General features: G+C 45.6%; 1 long non-coding RNA gene across 2 annotated transcripts in view; it reads left to right on the top strand.

Annotated features, from left to right (window-relative positions):
• The window catches only part of LOC135917258 (uncharacterized), a 34,087-nt gene extending 15,174 nt beyond the window's left edge, over positions 1 to 18,913 (top strand). For both annotated transcript variants that reach the window (XR_010569238.1, XR_010569239.1), the window contains one exon: positions 18,769 to 18,913. This is a non-coding gene — a long non-coding RNA (uncharacterized lncRNA). The remainder of the gene's footprint in view (positions 1 to 18,768) is intronic.
• Positions 18,914 to 19,243: the final 330 nt, after the last annotated feature.

Raw genomic sequence — 19,243 nt, 5'->3', positions numbered from 1 at the left:
CCTCGCTTCCTGCACCAAGTTGTCTTGGGGTCCCAGTGTTTCCTTCGGCGCACTGTATATATTAAGTACAAAAGGACTCGTGTTTCCCCGGCTCTGCGGTACTGTTTCTGTGAACACATGATCGACTCCCGTGTCCGCATAAGTATGGTCTATTGTGCTGAGGTGTTTGCTCGTGAGTGCGGTCAAACGTGCTACTGCTGCTGCATGAGTGTGATACCCGGTGATTTTCGGTGATTTTCCTCTTTCTTGTAAGGCTATTACGTCCGGTGGTGCGTCTTGTTTGGCAATGTACTGCAGCAGCGTCGCCCTCTTGCGAGTGAAACCATGACAATTCCACTGCCAAAGGGTGATCCCTTCACTTTGATCATTTGGTTCACTGGTTCATTTTATTACTCTTGTAGCATTTGCTGAAGGGCTGCCTCTCTGTGTGGATAGATTCGCGGCTCCTTAAGGCATTGATCGTCTACCAGAGAGGTGAAAACATTGCGTAATTCCGTTATCATGTGCGGGAGCTCGTCGAAACACTTCTGCATTTGCAGATATGTAGTCTTGGATGGCTTTCCTGTTTTCCTGAATATCTCTTTCGTAAGTCGCTACTCTCACTTCCAAGTCTGGACGCGCTGTCGGATCCGGCTCGGGCAGCGCCTCGGTGCTCATTTCCTCGACCTCCTCTTCCACTACCGAGGGAGTAGACGCGCACTGCGGCGACGGTGGCGGCGTTCAGGGTTCGGGCAAACTTTCTTGTGCTGGTAGCTTGTTCGGCTTCGTTCCTCCTTTAGTTGCCCGAGCAATTCGGCCATCTCTAAGTACAGTTCCTGCGCTAGCGCCGCAAGCACCTGTACAGTGTTGTTAGTGTTTGTGTCTGCGTCTCGTGGTGGTTGTATGTGTTGCTCGGTTTTGTCATTTTGTCTTTGTGACTTCGGGAGGCAGCGTTCTGCCCAGCTCACCTGTTGTTCCTTGTAGCCCACATGACTCAGGGTGTCAGTCCTACTACCGGACCTGGTTCTCCTCTTGGACCTGGATTTACTGCCGCCTCGTTGTTGCAACGCCACTCTGGGTCTGGACTTGGAACTCGTCCGAGACCAGGATCGCTGTCTGCGACCCTTGTTCGGTTGTTCCATCGCGGTGTTTTCTTTGTGTGTATGTTCCCTGCGCGGCCTGTACGACGAGCGTGACGCGGCTAGCAGTCTCTTGCGGCATTCCTTCGACGCCGTCGCATGGCCACCATCCCACAACGAACATTTCAGTTTGCACTCGTGTACATCCCTAGGCTTTGTTGCACCGCAGCTTTTGCAGGTGGGTTTGTCCGGCTGCGAGCAAACGTCGGTTAAATACCGCATTTGATGGAATGCGTTGCATAACTTAACCGTGTGTTCTTAGGGTAGGCAGCGTGGCGAACTGCACCTCCGCCAAGGCTCGGCCCCGCATTGAACTGTCTTCGGGATCGGCCCTCGTATGGGGCGTGCTTAACGACTGCTTTACCTCCGCAGCGGGCCGGTCCGGCATTGCGCTATCTTCGGGATCGGCCCACGTACGGGGCCGTACGGGGCCCACGAATGCCTGCTTCGGCTCCGCCGTGGGTCGGCCCGGCATTGCACTATCTTCGGGATCGGCCCACGTATGGGGAGTGCTTAACGCCTGCTTCAGCTCCGCCGCCGATCGACTCGGCATTGCACTATCTTCGGGATCGGCGTACGGATGGGAAGTCCATAACACCTGCTTGACCTCCGCCGCGGGTCGGCCCGGCATTGCACTATTTTCGGGATCGGCCCACGTATGGGGAGTTTTTTGCTTACCACAACGACACGAACATTTATTGGACGGTAGATGCATACAGCTTCGCTGTAAAAAGAAGCCGGACCAAGGATTTCCTCAAGCCGTGAAGTAGCCGTTTTTCTCCTTAGCCCCTTTCTCACTATTTCGTAGTTGTGAAGAATAGACAAAATGAATGAATTAATTAATTAATTAATTAATGCCGAGAACGCAGCGCTATGTCGACACTCTCTGGACAGAGATTCAATTGTTCTGGTAATTGATCCTCTAATGACTGCACAGCGTAAGGCATGCAGTAGGTCTGATAATATTACATCATCCCGACACCACCACTCAACCTTAGGTTAAATATAGCAATGTCATTTTGGGTTTTCAAATACGATTAGGCGGTGCGAAAAATTTGGTCATGATGCAAGAAGCACAAGCTGAAATGTGTTATGGCGGGAACTGCACGTACGGCGCCTCCCGTGCGTCGCGGCGAGGCACGAAAGTTAATCCTTGTTGCCCAAGCAGGGGAAACGTTATAACGAAAAGCAATACCTTCGTTGGCAATATAACCAGGAAGAAACTTTGCTTCAGCTGTTGTTGGCCCGCTTTGAAAAGTAAAGGGGGGGGGGGGGGGGGAGGTACTGCATTCCCGGGCCCTCTTATAAATACGCTTATGATTTTGTGTTTTTATCGAGCAGCCATGGTTGGGCCATGTCAGGTGATGACACGAACATTTGTGGGAGACCTCGAGAACAAGCGCTCCTGCGGTAAAAACAAACATGTTTTGGCCTTTTTACCACTTCTGGCGTTAGCAATTAGCATCATTGTGAATGGAGCGGAAGATAATTCAAGTTGGCAGAGGGCCTGCGACGTCGCGGAGAGTCACCACCTCCCTGTCCCGTCGTGGGGGGAGCCACCGACTTGACTGGGGAGCGTTAGGTTCACCCCAATCAAGTTCCTCAGGACACCCTAATAAAATTCTTGTCACTGTTACTGATAGAAGTTTTTTTCGCATTGTAAACAATAGAGTGTGCCTAGGCAGTATATTACAAGGTAGTTTTTTAGGGTTGGCATATTATTGATTTTCGCAATACCATGATAGGACAAGCACCATTAATCTGTACACCATCACATTTGATTTTTAATGCATTCACACGCTGTTTCGTTGTCGTAAAAAATGCTACAGGGTGGAACTAAATCCTGCTCACTATTAAGTGTACTATTAGCCTTGGTCTGACGTGACTTCTACTCTGACGAACTTTCACATTTCATACAGAACCCATGTTGAGTAACTAACTTCAGTCATTCACACAACATCCATTTCGTACTTTCATTTTTGGTCCCCATAATACAACAATTGGCATTCAACGTCCTTAGGCAAATCATGTGCTTTTGAACCACATAAGTACAAAAGAAGACAGGAAAATAGTTCCCCTACAGCCCACACGGCTTGATTACAATCCCTTTTCGCTGCCTCTCGGTTGGAGAAACACTGGACGTTTTTACACATAAATATATAATGTTGATGCGTAAGATTGCAATAAAAATCTTAGCAAGAAATCTTGAAGAGTGCTTTCTTCGACCCGCACCTCCCCTTAAGACAATTCTCGTTCTTAATAAGGAGACATTACCAGTACCTGACCGTTATCATAAACGACGAAGAAGGACGCCTGAAGCATGTCTCAAATGCTGCGAGATGCAAGCCAGAGAAAGAAGCGATAAAAACGAGCTTGTTTGTTTCTTTTATGCTTGTTTCACAATATGCGACATTTCTTATGCATTCCAGTACGCTCGGATCCTACCAGTTCACCTGAAAAAAGCATAAGATTCGCCCATTGTCCATGTGCGCGGATATGCTGTGCCCATGTCGTGGAAACATTTACGAAAGAAACATTTTTTGCGTTTATAACAGATTAGTCAATGACAAACGGAGTAGAGGAAGTATTGTATCTTTTGCAGTTATGATGAGCCTGAAGAGCATGACAGTAGTTACAGCAGTGAGCGATGAGCTGCACTGAATGGTGCATTGGTGCCCTGCTCTCAGCAGAGTTCGCGCCTCAATTCTTACACGCGGCAATTCATCGTTGCATTTTATATCTTGAAATTTATTTTAGCGTTCTACGTCCAGCATTAAAAACATGTTTTTGAAACGCGATCTCTGGTACACTCGATCGGTCACTATACCAGAAAATATGTTCTACATTTCGTACGCACCACTCAGATTAATAATTCATTCCTGAGACTGGCCGCCGTTGGAACCAGCTGCCTTGGTTGCACTATTGAGTATGTTGACATTACATTGCAGTTAACCATTATACCGTATTTTGATGGGGATCGAATCCCGGCCACGGCGGCCGCATTTCGATGGGGGCAAAATGCGAAAACACCCATGTGCTTAGATTCAGGTGCACGTTAAAGAACCCCAGGTGGTCAAAATTTCCGGAGTCCTCCACTACGGCGTGCCTCATAATCAGGAAGTGGTTTTGGCACGTAAAACCCCAAATATTATTATTATTTTGATAGCCTTTGTTTCTTTTATTTGTGCTTCATGAAAATAATGACTTTGCAAAAGTGATTTAACATAATACGTGAAAGCGCCATCGTTAAAATTCGGCCCGATTGGGCCGAATTTTAACGATGACGTTTTCAAGCAAATACAGTAAAGAATTCGGCGCCATTTAACTAACGGGATAAATAAATCAAACGAGTGGAGACATTGTGAAACGCATCTTTAGCCTTTTCTGCTAGGGCACCATGTTAAAACGGGCAAGTTTCCTTTTATTATAGCGGAGCTTTCTTTGCCTCTTCGTGCGACTTTTCCCCTGTTGCTGTTGCTGTCTGACACACCGAGTCGGGAGGTGGCTCAGAGCGTGCGTGTAGATGTCAGGAGCGAAGCAGAGAGGTAAGGCATCGCGAGAAGCTTGTCTGGACATTTGCACTGCGTCGCATGTGCACAATGCCCTCAGGAGCTCCCTTGGCGTTGCCACACTACCTTCTTGACGGCTGTAATTATCCGGAACTCCCTGCAAAAGCAATGTAGGAACTGCAGCGCTTACCATTCCACAGCGTGGAACCATCCAGAGGGGAGGTGCATAGAATGGCAGAGAGGAGGTAGGATAGAGCAGGCGGAGAATGATTAGAACTGACGGCAGCCACTGAACGAGGGAATGACAACTTTGCCGCTCTTCGTTCGCACATCCCCTACATTTGGGGATGGCGGGAGCAGGAAAAGGCGACGTACAGTACTGCTATTCGTGAATGATAAACACCACGGAAATTTGTCAAACGGGCAACTGACGCTCTGCGTGCCGACACAAAGCCGCATAAAGTCACCGTAGTGTCTAGGCTACATCGTAGCACTGTAGCAGGTAGGCGTCGCACGTCCTTTCAACAGTTGCAAGCTCACAGTGGTAGCTTTGCGATTACGTCATCGCTCGAGGTCGCGAGTCCGATCCCAACTGCGGCAGCCATATTCGGACGGGGCAAAATACAAAAACGCTCGTGTACTCAGATTTAGGTGCTCGTTCAACAACCCAGGGGGCCAAATTTAATTCGTAGTCAGCCACAACAGCGTGCCTCCTGATCCTATTCTGGTTTCGGCACGTAAAAACCCATAATTCAATTAAATGTTAACATTTCTGCCACTATGTAATGTGCGGTGTGATAGAATGTCATTACTAACCATCTAGGAGGTTATGGACGATGTCGTACAACAACGCTTCAAGCAAACACATCTGGCTGTGTGTTCTGCGTGTTAAGCAGACAAACAGCAGGATTGCAAGCAAGGTAACATTTACCATCAACTCACCATTGTCGTATTGCACTAAACGCTGAAGAAATTAAACATTTGCCGTGAACATCACCCCTAGTTATCGTCAATCAAAGCAAACAGCACATAGAGCTTCGCTTACATCAATTCCCATAGTACATGTGATCCGCATTTTATTTACACCCTCCCATTTAGAGCATGCGTTTCATACAGCAGCGATAAACTGACCACTCTTGTTTTCTTCGTAACCGATATCGCCACCTCATGTGTTCTATGATTATACGTAAGCACTGAAGAACAATGCTGCTTTTGTCACTGTCCAGTTGCAACTATTTTTATATATCGCCGACAGAAGACATCGCAAGTGAAGGCGACGGAGGGACTACTTCGGTTCTTGAAAGAGACGGACTTGGACAAGCAGCTGTGACAGTGATATCACGTACCGCGCAAGAGTGACGGACTGTAACTGACGATGTGTGTGCTTTGTTATCTGGTCTCTCTCTGCTCCCCATCTTTCATCCCCCCCCATCCAGCTCCCATGTGTAGGGTAGCAAACCGGTTAAGCTAAACTGGTTAACCTCCCTGCCTTTCTTTTTCCACTTTTTCCTTCCTTCCTTCCTTGTCATTGTCCGGGACCTCTCACTGACGCATTAATTCAAGCAAAGAAATGTACCGGTACATAGTTGGCTACCTTTGTGACTTCGTCATATGAATACGTTCGCAGCAAAAGGACAACGTGCGCAAGAGCACACCGACACTCGCGACTCGCTGTGTCACCCATTCCTTACAGAAGAAAGGAAACCCTGGATAGACAACGTGTATTGAAGCTTCGTTGATTTCCTGCTTTTTGTTTCCTTCGTCAGCAACATTCTAAAGGAAAGGCAGGGACTTAAAGGGCAGCTGAACACTTTTTTAAAAAAAGTGAACTTTCACTGAATTATTACAATTTTTCACCCCCTGAATACGAAAATCATTGTTTAACAGGCCAGAAATTACCGCTACTCGCTTTATTTAGCAAAAACAAGCCGCAGCGTCTGTGGGAGACGCTGCGCGTCTCTTGATGGGCTCTGATGGCGAAGACGATCGGGAAGTCATCATAGGTATCGACGGGATGCGTGATTCGAATAAAGCGCTCACGTGACCCCTGTATTGACGTCATCCTCGCGCCCCGTCTGTTGCCGCTGCGCTTGGCGCGCGAGGGAGGGGGTCGGGGGGGGGGGGGGGGGGGGACTTCACCGGAAATTGAAACGACGATTGCAGCGCTGCTACGTGTACAATCGAGGAAATAACTTCAGGAGTTGAATTATACTGTGTCAGCCTTCGAAACCATGGTAACTCTTTCAGTTCTAAAAACTCTTCAGCTTCCCTTTGAGCAGTCGCACAGCGACGAAACCCAGTACATCATAGGCGAACATAAATAAATGTTCCTTTACAGTTTGATTCCAAGGGCAAGATAGTTTCTGATCACATGACGGCTGACTATTTATTTCACACAAAAAATAAGCGCCAAGTTTAAATAAATTCTAGCGTTTTTACGTGCCAAAAACGGCGATTCGATTATGAGGCATGCCGTAGTGAGGGACTCCGATTTAATTTTGGCCACCTTGTGTTCTCTAACGTGGACCCATGCAAGGTACGCGGGCGTTTCCTCTTTTATTTTTGCGTTTCACACGTATTGCAATGCGACCCCGCAGCTCAATATCAAGCGTTTTATTACGTCGTCTACCACCACGTAGTGGTCATCCCACCGAATAGATGAAGCATGCGCATGCATCCGCAATAATAGCTTACCTTTTGTAAGCATTGCTCCTTAAAAATCACTGAAGTCGCCTTATTGCACTAGTGTAGTCCTCGCCGAAACATCACCGCCATGCATTTTCTAGACTGCACTGTTCACTGCTGGCGGTCGCCTAAAGGTGCTTTGGGTGCGGCTGATGAGGTGTCATTTTAGGCCGTCAAACGGCGATTAGGTGTAGTTTGAAAACCATAAACACAACTCACAATGGCGTTTGGCGCATACCGCGGTGCATCTACTACGTCACTATTCCAAGTGCAAAGCCCAAAAACACAAGGTGTACCTCAGATTTTTTTTACGCACCAGTATTACACAGTCATAATCAGTCTAGCAAGGCCTGCTGAGAAGCTTGTCAAAACAGCTAAGGCCGCAAGGACACAGCCCTCCGACATACACATTAAAAGCCACACATAATAGTTATTCGTGCGTCTGTGTGAAACCTATAGGCACACATCGGCGGACTTTCAACTTTTCCTTAAAACCTTACGTACAACATTACGTCGCTGCATATTTTGCTGTTTAATTTCAGTATCGTCAAAATTCTTTTTTTTTATCATGTCTGTCACCAAGTGAAAACAAGTAGCCATCAGCACCCTGCAACCAGTTCTATGTTTGTTTATGTCCTTAAATATACACGTAAGTGACCCGGTGACCACTAATCAGACAGGTTGTGCGACAAGGACTGATCATTCACGCTGGCGAAAGCTCTAGGTTTATTCATGCTTGCTATTACGCTGTGTGTGCAGCTAAAATTAACCGCAATGATTAATTGAAATCCATATTACACTGCTCATAAGCATACGAGCTACTTTCGGTTACGCTTTGTTTGTCTAATTGTTGTGTAATCCACAATGAAAATCAATAAGCACTAATTCGAAGAAAAAGACTGAAGGAGCAATGAGTTAACAGGAGGCTCACTTCAAGCTGCTCTATTTCAAGATATTTGCGCCTCCTTTGATACACGATTCGACAGCAAACAAAAGCAGCATTCAGCTAAGGCTGTCAAATATATCCGTTTTATATCCTCGTGTAGAAGGCCTTATGCAGACCGCCGGGGGTGGGGTGGAGGCATAAAAATATAAAGCACTGCTACATGTGGACCGGCGTTTCTATATACCAAAATATACAAAAACCAACACTTTTGTTGCCGCTTTTTTCCTAGCGATGTCGACGAAAGTCTGGTTGATATAGAGTTACTCTATGTGGATCTTACAGAGAGTAACTGAGATTACAGAGAGTTAGTTGAGATTCACAGGTAAAGGAGTACGTCCTCCGTCAGAGAAAAATGAGAGTGTCGGAGCCTCGATTTGAGCTTCATCCAAAGACTACCAGTGAATTTTATCTCTAGCAATTGTTGTTTGTGTAGTGGGTGGTGGGTTCTTTCCATAACTAATTATTCAAGCATTCAAACAAACACACGCGGTGCCACCCCTTCCTCATCGCTGCTCGTCGTCATCCCTGCGAGGCGTACGCCGTGCATGAGTCTCCTCCGAAAAGGCTGATTAGTACAGCTGCGCGCCACCGGTGGAGCCACTTGTTCTGTTAGAAGCTGCAGAGCGCGGTCTCCGCGCATTCCTTATAACTCTCTCGAGCACCCGCGATGCGCACGAACCGTTTGCGAAACTCAAGCACCTGCCGCCCTACGACCTGACGTCATGCCGCTCGCATTACGTCATGCCGCTCGCATGACGTCAAGGCAAGGACTCGCGCCTGTCGTCTGCTACAGTTCGGGCGGTGTCCAGGCGCTTTCCGCAGTGTTTCCGTTTGTTCGATCACGTCACTTATGACGGTCTCCTAAAATATATTTTTACGATGCCTTCCTTCGTCACAATTTATTGAAATAGCATATTTCCTAAAGAAAACATTTCTCAAACGCAACGTTAATGCGTCGTCCGACGGAGCTGAGTCCAGAGCGGTGTGGGTTTTTGGTGGGACGCTCTACGGTCTGCAGCGCTAGCTCACGTGAATAATAAAAACATATAACCGCGAGAACACAGGATAGAACATTGCAGTTAAGAGACAATACTTTTATCGTATACAACAAGCACGTAACAAACGCTGGCTATATTGATTTTACTACATTTACCTTTATTTGAACCCCCTAAAACTCGTTTTCTAATGAGGAGTAGTTCATTGCAAAAAATCTAACTTTCGCATTTACTCGCAGGAACGTTCGGCAGTAGCACGAGGAATAAACAAGACTGCACTCCAGAATTTGCCGGTGTCATTTGCGTTTTGAACTGCTGCTCAAACTTAAGCCGTTTTTCAGGAGTAATCTTAAGCGGTGGTAACTTGAAGTAAAGCTAATTGAGGATTTAAGCCATTTGCCACACAGTCTGCTCAGTTTTTAAATTTACCGGCGCTTGTTGCCTGGGGAACCGTTATGAGGGACTGCTTGGCAAAACGGTCACCTATGTGCCGTTCCGACCGTATGGCTCAGCCAGCAAGAAGCCTAAGCTTCATTCATTAGTAGTATGGGACACGTTAAAGATATCGATGTGTCAGATACCAACCTCCCGGCCTTGTCAACTCGCCGCACGATAGCACAACTGTGTCTTTTTCACAATCGGTGCTACAATTTTGCCCAGCTGCGTAATACACTTATTTGCCCCCCTCAGCGCACTTCCTGTCAACTTTTCAACAGCGTAAGCAAACAGCGTCTTCATGGAACTACCACCGCATTTCATAAATCTTTCCTGCCCATCACACTAGAGCACTGGAACGAGCTCCAACAATCGATAGTTAATGAACGCGATGTCCCAAAATTTAGCCACTTACTGACTGCCCATTTTCAAACCTAACCACGTTACTCACACTTGCGCCAGGTTTTATTTCTTACTTTTTTTTATATTTTCGTTTATTTATCTTATTTTTTTTCCTTTAACGTCCATATCCCTTTTGTTATCATGACTACACTCTGTATTTTTCTGCCCCCCTCCCTACGTAATACCCTAAAAGCGGTCTTTAAGGTTTAATAAATGATGATATCAGCATTCACCGAAAGAGATAAAATATCAAGTGAATTCATATGAGGCTCGCATATAGTGTCTTCTTTATGATGCGGGTGTGCGAGCCAGTCCTTTATGTACCGACAAAGCGAATAGTTCTCAGTTCGTAAAATTAAACACCAGTGTAGTTCGAGACATAGTAACGCAGATGGTAGTTATATGTTCCTCCTCCTGGAAGCCTAAGTGGCACTCTAGTGCCTCGATTATACTATATGTATTGTATTTGGCGCTGTAAAGAACTGCTTCATGGTTTCAATTCGAAGTTGTAGTGAACTAATAAGTTTCGCCAACAATGCTTGCCTCGCCGTAACGCTATAACGACAGTTCAATGCTTCGATTGCGGAAGGTGTCTGCCATACATTCGATAAAGGCCGCTGCAGGTCGCTATGAAACATTCCATCACTTCTACTGGCTTGGCTATTTTCTTGATATACCATACACTGATATACCGTACATGACGCGCAGTCGTGCTAACCGTCAAGAACATTGCTTTCTTTGGGTGGCTCTTTTGGAGAACGCTGAGAGTAGTAGCAATCTTGTTCTGTTTTTTTTTTCGTACAAATTATGCGCCTAGCTCTTTCTTTTACGCATCAATACAGTGTCCACACTAGAGTCTAACAACTCACTAGAGCAATAAGAAGTTTAAGGAAAGCTTTGCAGGCAGTATCTTATTCTAACATACTGATTTAATATAGGGTTGATACCAAATACCAAGATTTCTATTCTGTTTAAAACTAAATGTATGTCATTACTAAATACTAAATGAATGTTATGTTAGGAGAGAATCATCATGCAAAATTTCCCATGCCGAATTTGAAGACGTTCTCTTTACGCAAAATTTATCGGCCGACATCGTGCACCTCTGCATTGCAAAAGCAGTTGATCCCGGCAACTCTACATAGCTTAGAATATCCTCGCAGCAAATTTTCGCGATTCACGCTGTTTCGAAAAAGAAGCTCAGGTTTAAGCGTGACAGCAGAAAACAGCCAACCTATCCTTGGGGAAGTGAGACTGGTGGGCCCTATACTCCAAGCATCTACGAAGCGAAAGAGCGCGCGCGGCAGCCTAGCGAGCCCGAGCGAGCGGTGTCCTGGCCGTGACGTCATTCACGAGAGGGTGCCACAATTTCTCGCCGCTAATATAGCAGTTGATCAGTAAAATATTATGAAGTAAGCGGCAATTCAAATGTCCCTTTTATAAGAAAAGTTGAAAGACATCTTTATTTCTCTTTCTCTAATAATAAATCTCAATAATTCAGTCTTAATGAGCTGATTTGTATGTCATTTAAATAGGTATATCGCTTAGAGAGTTTTCATGTTAACTCTCTAGCTTTTAGAGCTGGGTTTAGTAACCTACTCTTCGACTTGTTGGGGCACTTAGTTCGACGTTACACGAGCGACCTAACGGACACAAGTTCCGAGCAGAAAGTTACGAAGTGGTTCAACATTAGACTAGAGAAAACCCTTAATGATGCGTGAAACCTGATTCCCCAAGTATATGGTAACAACACTTCATAGAGAAACCGTCACTTTAAATGGCACCAAAAATTTCTAAAGCGCCGAGGTTCGCAAGATGATTTGGTGCTGGACACACTGCAAATGTGGAACATGTGAGGCAGTTAGTACTCCGTTCAGATGTCCGTGTTTGTGTGCGCATAATATAAGACCTGAAATAAAATGGAAATGTCTGTCACCAGATTTCTCGAAAATATTTGCGGAAACGGAAACAAATTGCCAAAAATGGCCCTACACGCACGGACAGACGAGTAGTGAAGCCAGGTGAACATTTGCCGCCGAATATTAGAAATAGTTCTGAAGTTTCTGAAGTGATCTCGCGTTTGACCACATCATAACTGCCGTAGATAAACCGGGTTCTATTAGCAGGACTCCAAACGAGGCAACAAAGTGCCGAATGGTGAAAGCATGGTTCCTGTCCCTCTAAGATATATAGCCACGATACCATCGAAGAGTTGATCACTTTTTTTTATCCTAGAAGCTTGGTGGTAAAAGGTTAACGCGGAATAATTGAGAAGGGACTTGAGCAACTGAGCAAGCTTGGTGCATCATAAATATCAGCCTGAAGGATATATAAAGCAACACTTTGAAATCTACATTCTAAAATCTTTCAACCAAGCGATTCAACGGGTCTGTCTGGATATGTAGACATCTGAACAATGGTTCCTGGTGTACGACAACGCGAGGCCCTACATTCCATATCAGTTAAGTATTATCTGACCAAACAATAAATCGCTCATCTACCACATCCCCCATATTAACCCAATGTGTCACTGTGTTACTTTTTTTATTTCTCCACGTTAAATTGACACTAACAGAGACGCATCCTGAAGATGTGGGAGCGATCCAATCTGTTGTGACTAATGTGCTGATGAGTATGCCGGATGACGATTTCGATGCTTTCTTTTACTACCTCCAGAAAGGGTGACTCACATGTACATATACCGAAGGGGTAATTTGACAGGTCCTAGTGTCATTAATTCGTAAGTTGAATTAATTTCTTTTTCAACTTCGGTCCTGGGAATTTTCTGACAAAGATTGTACAACGCTTGAAGATTTAATCCCTTAAAAGGGGCCCTGAAACGCTTTTTTTAAACAGAGAATAAAGCATTGGAATGAATTGGGTGAACTTCAAAGAATGTGTTGCGGAATAAGTTTTTGAAAACAACCTGACACGAACGAATTTGATGTGCTTGCGATATTTACTTTCCCCGCTCCTCCTGAGCGCATTAATTCCTCTCAGCTATAGCTACGCCGATAGTATACCATCGCCCAGCACATTGCTTTCTTTTTCTTTCTTTTCTTTATTTCTGTTAGGAGCCTATAGTAAAATTTCAGAGTTAGCGTCGTGTAAACATGCCAGCGAACAACAAAGAATCCGGGACACGAAGGGCGCATATGTCTGGACCAACAACCGCTACTTTCCCGTCTCCCAGAGAGTGAGAGAGAGACAGAAGAGAAGGGGGAAAGGCAATGAGGTTAACCGGATGGGTAGATCCGGTTTGCTACCCTACGCTGGGGAGAGAGGGGAGGGGGAGGTAACGTGATAGCAAAGATAGAAAAACTTAAAGGTTGTATATGGACCACCCCACCCTGTGCAATGCTAGTGCCGCCATTGCATAGCCCCGAAAAAAAAAGCGGTGTTTCGAATGCTGGAGGAGATAGCAAGCGATCTATTATGAGATGATGTATAGGTTCCCAGCTGCGTGCAGTGGAATAGCATGCAGCTTGCACGTTCACAGCAGCATTGTCCACATATCGGGAACGCTTCCGGACCATGTTCAAAATATATTTCAGTGCCCTTTCAATATCAACGGTTCAAAACGGCCAGTACAAACGATAGGTTCGTAAACAGCACGGTGGAACGCTACGGAATAGTACCTATTGTGAAAGCGTCCCCAGGTGCTTATGAGCGATGACCCTTAATAAAACAGATTTTAGGGCTAGCTGGTGTATATTTGTATGAGCAAATGAGGCTACCAAAAATGATGAAGAAGATCTAGAATACATGCCTGGACTCCGGCTCGTATGATTATCAGTTTTTTTACTGTACTTGACCCTCGAGCCATATGAATTTCATCCGACGTTAAGAAACGGAAGACGCGACACCATGATTACGTACCAATTTTTCCCTCACATTTGAGTCGGCACTGCCTCGTTCTGATCAATACAAAGGCTTTAAGTGTTGCCCGTGAGAACTTCAGAGCAGTAGGCGAAGTTTGATCTCAAAAATTGCAACAGCCGTTTCCGTGACGCAGATAAGCTCCCTTGTCAAAACGTTAACTCCTGCAAATTGCATTCTGTGTTGACTCCCTCTACATAAGTTATGCTTCGTTGCGCTGTCACTCTGTCTTTTCAGAGATCACCAGCGATACTCTTATTCAATTCATAAAATTTTAAAAGAATGCAGCGGCAGTGAGTGACAGCGTATTCTTTTTCTATAAACGCCACTGGCATAACCAAATCAGTCCCTCGCAATATAATTTTGAGCCTTGTTAGCAGCACCTACATCTAATCCCATTCGACAATTTGAATGTCTCGCAGAAGTTATTCAGCAGCGCTTTACATTCAGCAATATAAAGTGAGTTTATGGATGCTTTCTGATGCTTGCCCAACCCTATTGCAAAAACCAGCGTCTCCCAGCGTCTTCCAGCGTGAAACCAGCGCGCTTTTTGGCGCTGGGTCGCACTGGGTACGCTGGCACTCGCTGGGACTCACTGGGACACCAGTGAGAACGCTGGATAACAGCTGGGTCACACTGGAAGAGACGCTGGTTCCACTGCCATGACGCTGGGGCGCACTGGTTTGTGCTGTACAGGCGCTGGTTCTCGCTGCAGTTCGCTGGTTCGCACTGGAAACTGCGCTGGTTGTGTTTGTGCCGCGCTGGTTCCATACGCATGGACGAGCTTTGCTGAATATTTAATACTTAATTTATACAATTTTATCGCTTGATACTAATCTCTTGTCCTAAATAACGCTATATCTTGGGGTTATAAAACCCTATTTCGTGTCCCAGCTTGGAATAAAGGTGCGTGAGCTGCCCATGTTTATTCATGCGCACTTGAAACTGAAAATCACTTTCGCTTTTTTTATTTTCCCTTTGGACTTGGCGGATAGCAAAATTCTTGAAAGAAACCACGTGAACGCAGAGGACGCCGCGTTTTTAAGTAGTTCGCACGTAACGTATGACTGGGAATTGTCGCAGTGTTGTGGAGTGGACATGAAATGCAGAAGTCGTTCAGACGCGCGACGGACCCCGAGTTCGAAGCTTATCGCTGAATGATATTATCGCACCGATAACAAAGCTGAAGTGATTCGTGCGCTTCCACTTTCCCTATTGTACTGAAAGTTTTGAGGCTAAAATACGCACTTCTTAGCTTTCGCCACTACCCAGGCCGAGATCGGTCCCCACCGAAGCTTAGGCCTAGCGTATCAGCCGAGTCCGTCCTCACGCTATCGGCGCGTGTAGGCTCAAGTATCAAGAAATATAACAAAGTAAATCACTCTATATTTAAGCTTTCGCATCGGTGTTCTTAAATAAACAATTTTTTCATGTGTACAGTGTCAGCACAAGAAGCGATGGCCGCTGATGTGACGCGTCATAAACACAGGTATATGCGCTATCGCCGAAGGCTCCCAGCACTACCCTGCGCTTCTCTGACGAAGATATATGACTAGACAGGCGTGTTGACTGAAAGGCATCACTGAACTAAGGAAACGTTGCACATCCTTTGCGTGAAGAACAAGAAACGGCTATCGAAATCGGCAGAAACAGCCCATACACCGTCCCGGGTCGGCGGTTCATTTAGGACTTTTTTCGAAGTTAAAATAGCGATCGCAAGTGAAAATCGATGTTCTGGCACTTCCAAGCATACTGCTGAATACGGACAGCAACCTTTTCTTTCTGGTACAGGCGTGAGTTTTAGTTGCCGGGCGATAGCGCATCAACCATGCCTGTACAAGACGTAGCTTTGCGAAACAAGCTGCTTCTCGGCTTTGACATGGTAAATTACGCTGGTGTTTCCGTCTGCTGGCGTGGCGTAGTAACTTTAAACAGAAAGGTTCTAAATAAAGTGCAAAGAGCAAGGCCGAGGTCGGACAGCCTTGCTTTATGCTAGACATTACTGCAATCCGCCTGCTCAGTTTGTTGTTAATAATTAAGTTTGTGGTACAACCATCATACATCATTTTTACCTCGTCCAAAATGACTGATCCGACATTAACATAATCAAGAAGTATAAACAGGATTTCGTGGGACACCCTGTCAAAAGCTTTGGCCAAATCTAGTTGTAGCATAGCTACATGATCTCCCATCGCATCGCAACATTCAAGTATGCTTCGCGCTATATGTATATAGTTACTACATAACCATAATATTCGCGGGTACACATTCCTTGGTAGAGAAATAAAAGTTTTAGCTTATGCCGACGACATATCAGTGTTCTGACGCGATAAACAGAGCATTGCAGAAGCTGTGAGGGAAGCCCAAGCTTTTTGCAAGGCTTCCGGTAGTGCCATAAGTTGGTCAAAATGTTTAGGGCTTTGGCACGGGAATTGGCCAGATGCACCAGAGGTCTTTTGCAAAATGCAATGGAGTGTATTACCCGGTACTTATCTTGGGGTTCCACTCAGTGCCTACCGTGAGCCAATCGAATACTGGACGAGCGAGAGAAATGGAATGAAAGAGCAAACTAACAAATGGGGAGGCCACAACTTTTCGATGTTTGCTAGGGCCAAAGTATGTAATATCTTTTTAGTAGCTAAGGTGTTCTACGTCCTGCAGGTGCTATGCATGAGCCGATCTTCAATTCAAAAAATACACAGAGTGTTTGCAGAGTTTATTTGGGGTTCGGTGTGGGAACGCACGAGCAGAAGTAATTTGTTTCACACATTGCGCAATGGGGGACTTGGTTTAACGCATTTGTTTTTCAAGCAACTTGTATCGAGATTTGTTTTCTTCCGCGACCAAAGCGATGGGTTTCTGCGGACGGTAATCCAAGTGAGATTGCGCGACGCTTTGCCCGATTTTGTTGTATCGTCGCACGCAATCAAACCGATGGCACTAAAGGGCTATCTGCGTGAAGTTTCCATGGCGATACGTCTTCTAAACGCTCGTTTTTCGAAAGACTACTTGTTTGCAGTGTCACGAAAACAATTGTATAAGGATCTTGTTGAAGTATTTATACCTACACCAGTGTATCGTTCTATGTATTACTTAGGGCCTGAACGAGATGTTTTCAAGCGAGTCAATAATATGCCTGTACGAGCTAACACAAAATCATTCTTTTTCAAACTGCATACCGGCACACTGCCTGTTAAGCCATGGCTAAGAAGCAAGGGCTTCTTTGTCCCATGGTCAGACAACTGTCTTATATGTAACAAGGAAGAAACTGTCGAACATATTTTTCTTGACTGCCACGATGCCCGCTTTCTTTGGGACATCCTGCAAAGAACTTTAAAAAAGGAGCTTCCTATTACTGCGTTCGGAATAAGGTTTTTGCCATGTGCTGAACCTGACGGTGTGCCGGTGGACATGTTGATGCTATTGTGTATGCAAAGTGTGTGGCGAACTCGTATGGCTGTACGCAATGCTGATGTTGATGCAAGGCCAGCAATGTATTATTTTACCGAGAATGTTAATTATACAAGCGAAGTGTTGAAACTGCTAAGTGATCCGCCAAATTGGCTTTCAGTGTTGGACAGTTTGGCTTCGATGAAGCCATTTTAACATGACACGTCAGTCTTAGTAACGACTAGACGTTTTAACATTCGGTTTTATTTGACAATATTTGTATGTACTTGCCAAGCCGGTAATAAAGAAAAAAAAAGCTGGCGTGGCGTAGTGGTAAGGTGTCGGGTTCGGATCTGTAGGTGGGACGTTCGAATTCTGGTCGTAGCAGTTTTATTTTTGCATTTTTTTTTCTTTTTTTATTGCACTAAAACGCTCCTTGTTGCTTTCTATATTCAAAAACATATATACGGCGTCCAGGCATCGCATATTTAACGCGCTAGAGCTGTTTTTCGCGCGAGTAGCCAGTGCCTCCCAGCACACTGCGCGATCCCAGCGCCCCAGCATCCAGCGCGCTGCACTGGGCCCATAATCAGGCGCACTGGGTCCCAGTGGCACTGGGTTTTGCAATAGGGAATGGCCGTTTATATATTGAATGATAACAATTCACGAACTACGACAGTTCGCAGCAAACCAAAAAAACATGAAGACTCCGTATAGGTGTTTCCGCACAGCACTGGAGCCTCTCCTTCGATTCTCGGTGTCAGTGAATGCCCTCGCGTGCATTCGGTCTATCAGCGAAGCTGTTAGTATAATTTTAAAACGTTGTATGCCTGTTTTCCAGATGCACAGAGCTTAAGCACGGAAGGAATGGAGGGAATGTTAGGGGTGATGTGCCAGCAACTGTTCAAATGTGTGGCTTTATTAGGGCTGAAATGAAAACCGCTGAACGCTCGCTTCCTGAAGACGCAACCATGTTCACATAAAAATTGTTACAGCGCAAGAACATGCAACCACAAAGTATCAAGGACGAGACACAAGCGCTGCACGGGGTTTTCGAGAGACGGCGACAATCGGCGGCGATGAGGGACTGGTTTTTCCGTGGCAGAAGGCGGTCCGTCAGCGTCGCTTGTCGCGTCACCGGTTTTTGGTCAGCCAGAAAGCTTTGCCTGTCGCCGTGAGGTCTGCAATGCGGTTTCGGCCGATTACCCCGTGATTGCGCAACAACATGGTAGCAACCAGTCCGCCCGCTTCTATCTGAATTCGCTCATGTTAATGTCTCGCTGCCATGATACTAAGATATAAACAGTCAGCCATTGCTTTGATTTAGCTCTCGCTGAGCACAAATTATCGATTATGTTTTGTGGCTATTGTTGAAGCTAGTTCTTTTCTAACTTTTTTCTTTCTGTTAGGTCTGGGACGCCACGGAGAGCCGCGGAGCTCTTGTGACTTTTGCCTAGTAGATGGCGCCACAGCATTTCAAACTGCCGACCTGGAATGCATTTTCATTGGGGATTATGGCATGTTGAGATCTAATAAATATTGCTTGAAACATTGTCCTCGTAGAACGGTTGCAATTATTTTTCCGCCCATACGATTGTATTTATTTGGACAATGAAAATCTGCCCCTACGTTCTTTCGCGACGTCGCGTCCGTATAATTGCCTCACGCCACGATGCGACAGCGTGACGGGGTCTGCCTGTCGCATCGCTTGTTGCTGTCGTTTGAATATCGCGTGCGTGTAATATGTAAGATACTCTTTGAGAGCTTTGTTTCGAGGCTGAAAAATAAATGCTGCGAAATATGAAGAATAGCACACGATTACGCACTCATTTGCCGCAGGAAGCAACACCGACAAAGAGAATCACTGGGTGGTGGTGACAATAG

Source organism: Dermacentor albipictus, chromosome 5 (genome assembly GCF_038994185.2).
Source record: "Dermacentor albipictus isolate Rhodes 1998 colony chromosome 5, USDA_Dalb.pri_finalv2, whole genome shotgun sequence".
Taxonomy (NCBI): Eukaryota; Metazoa; Arthropoda; class Arachnida; order Ixodida; family Ixodidae; genus Dermacentor; species Dermacentor albipictus.
This window is presented reverse-complemented; position numbering and strand designations above follow the sequence as displayed.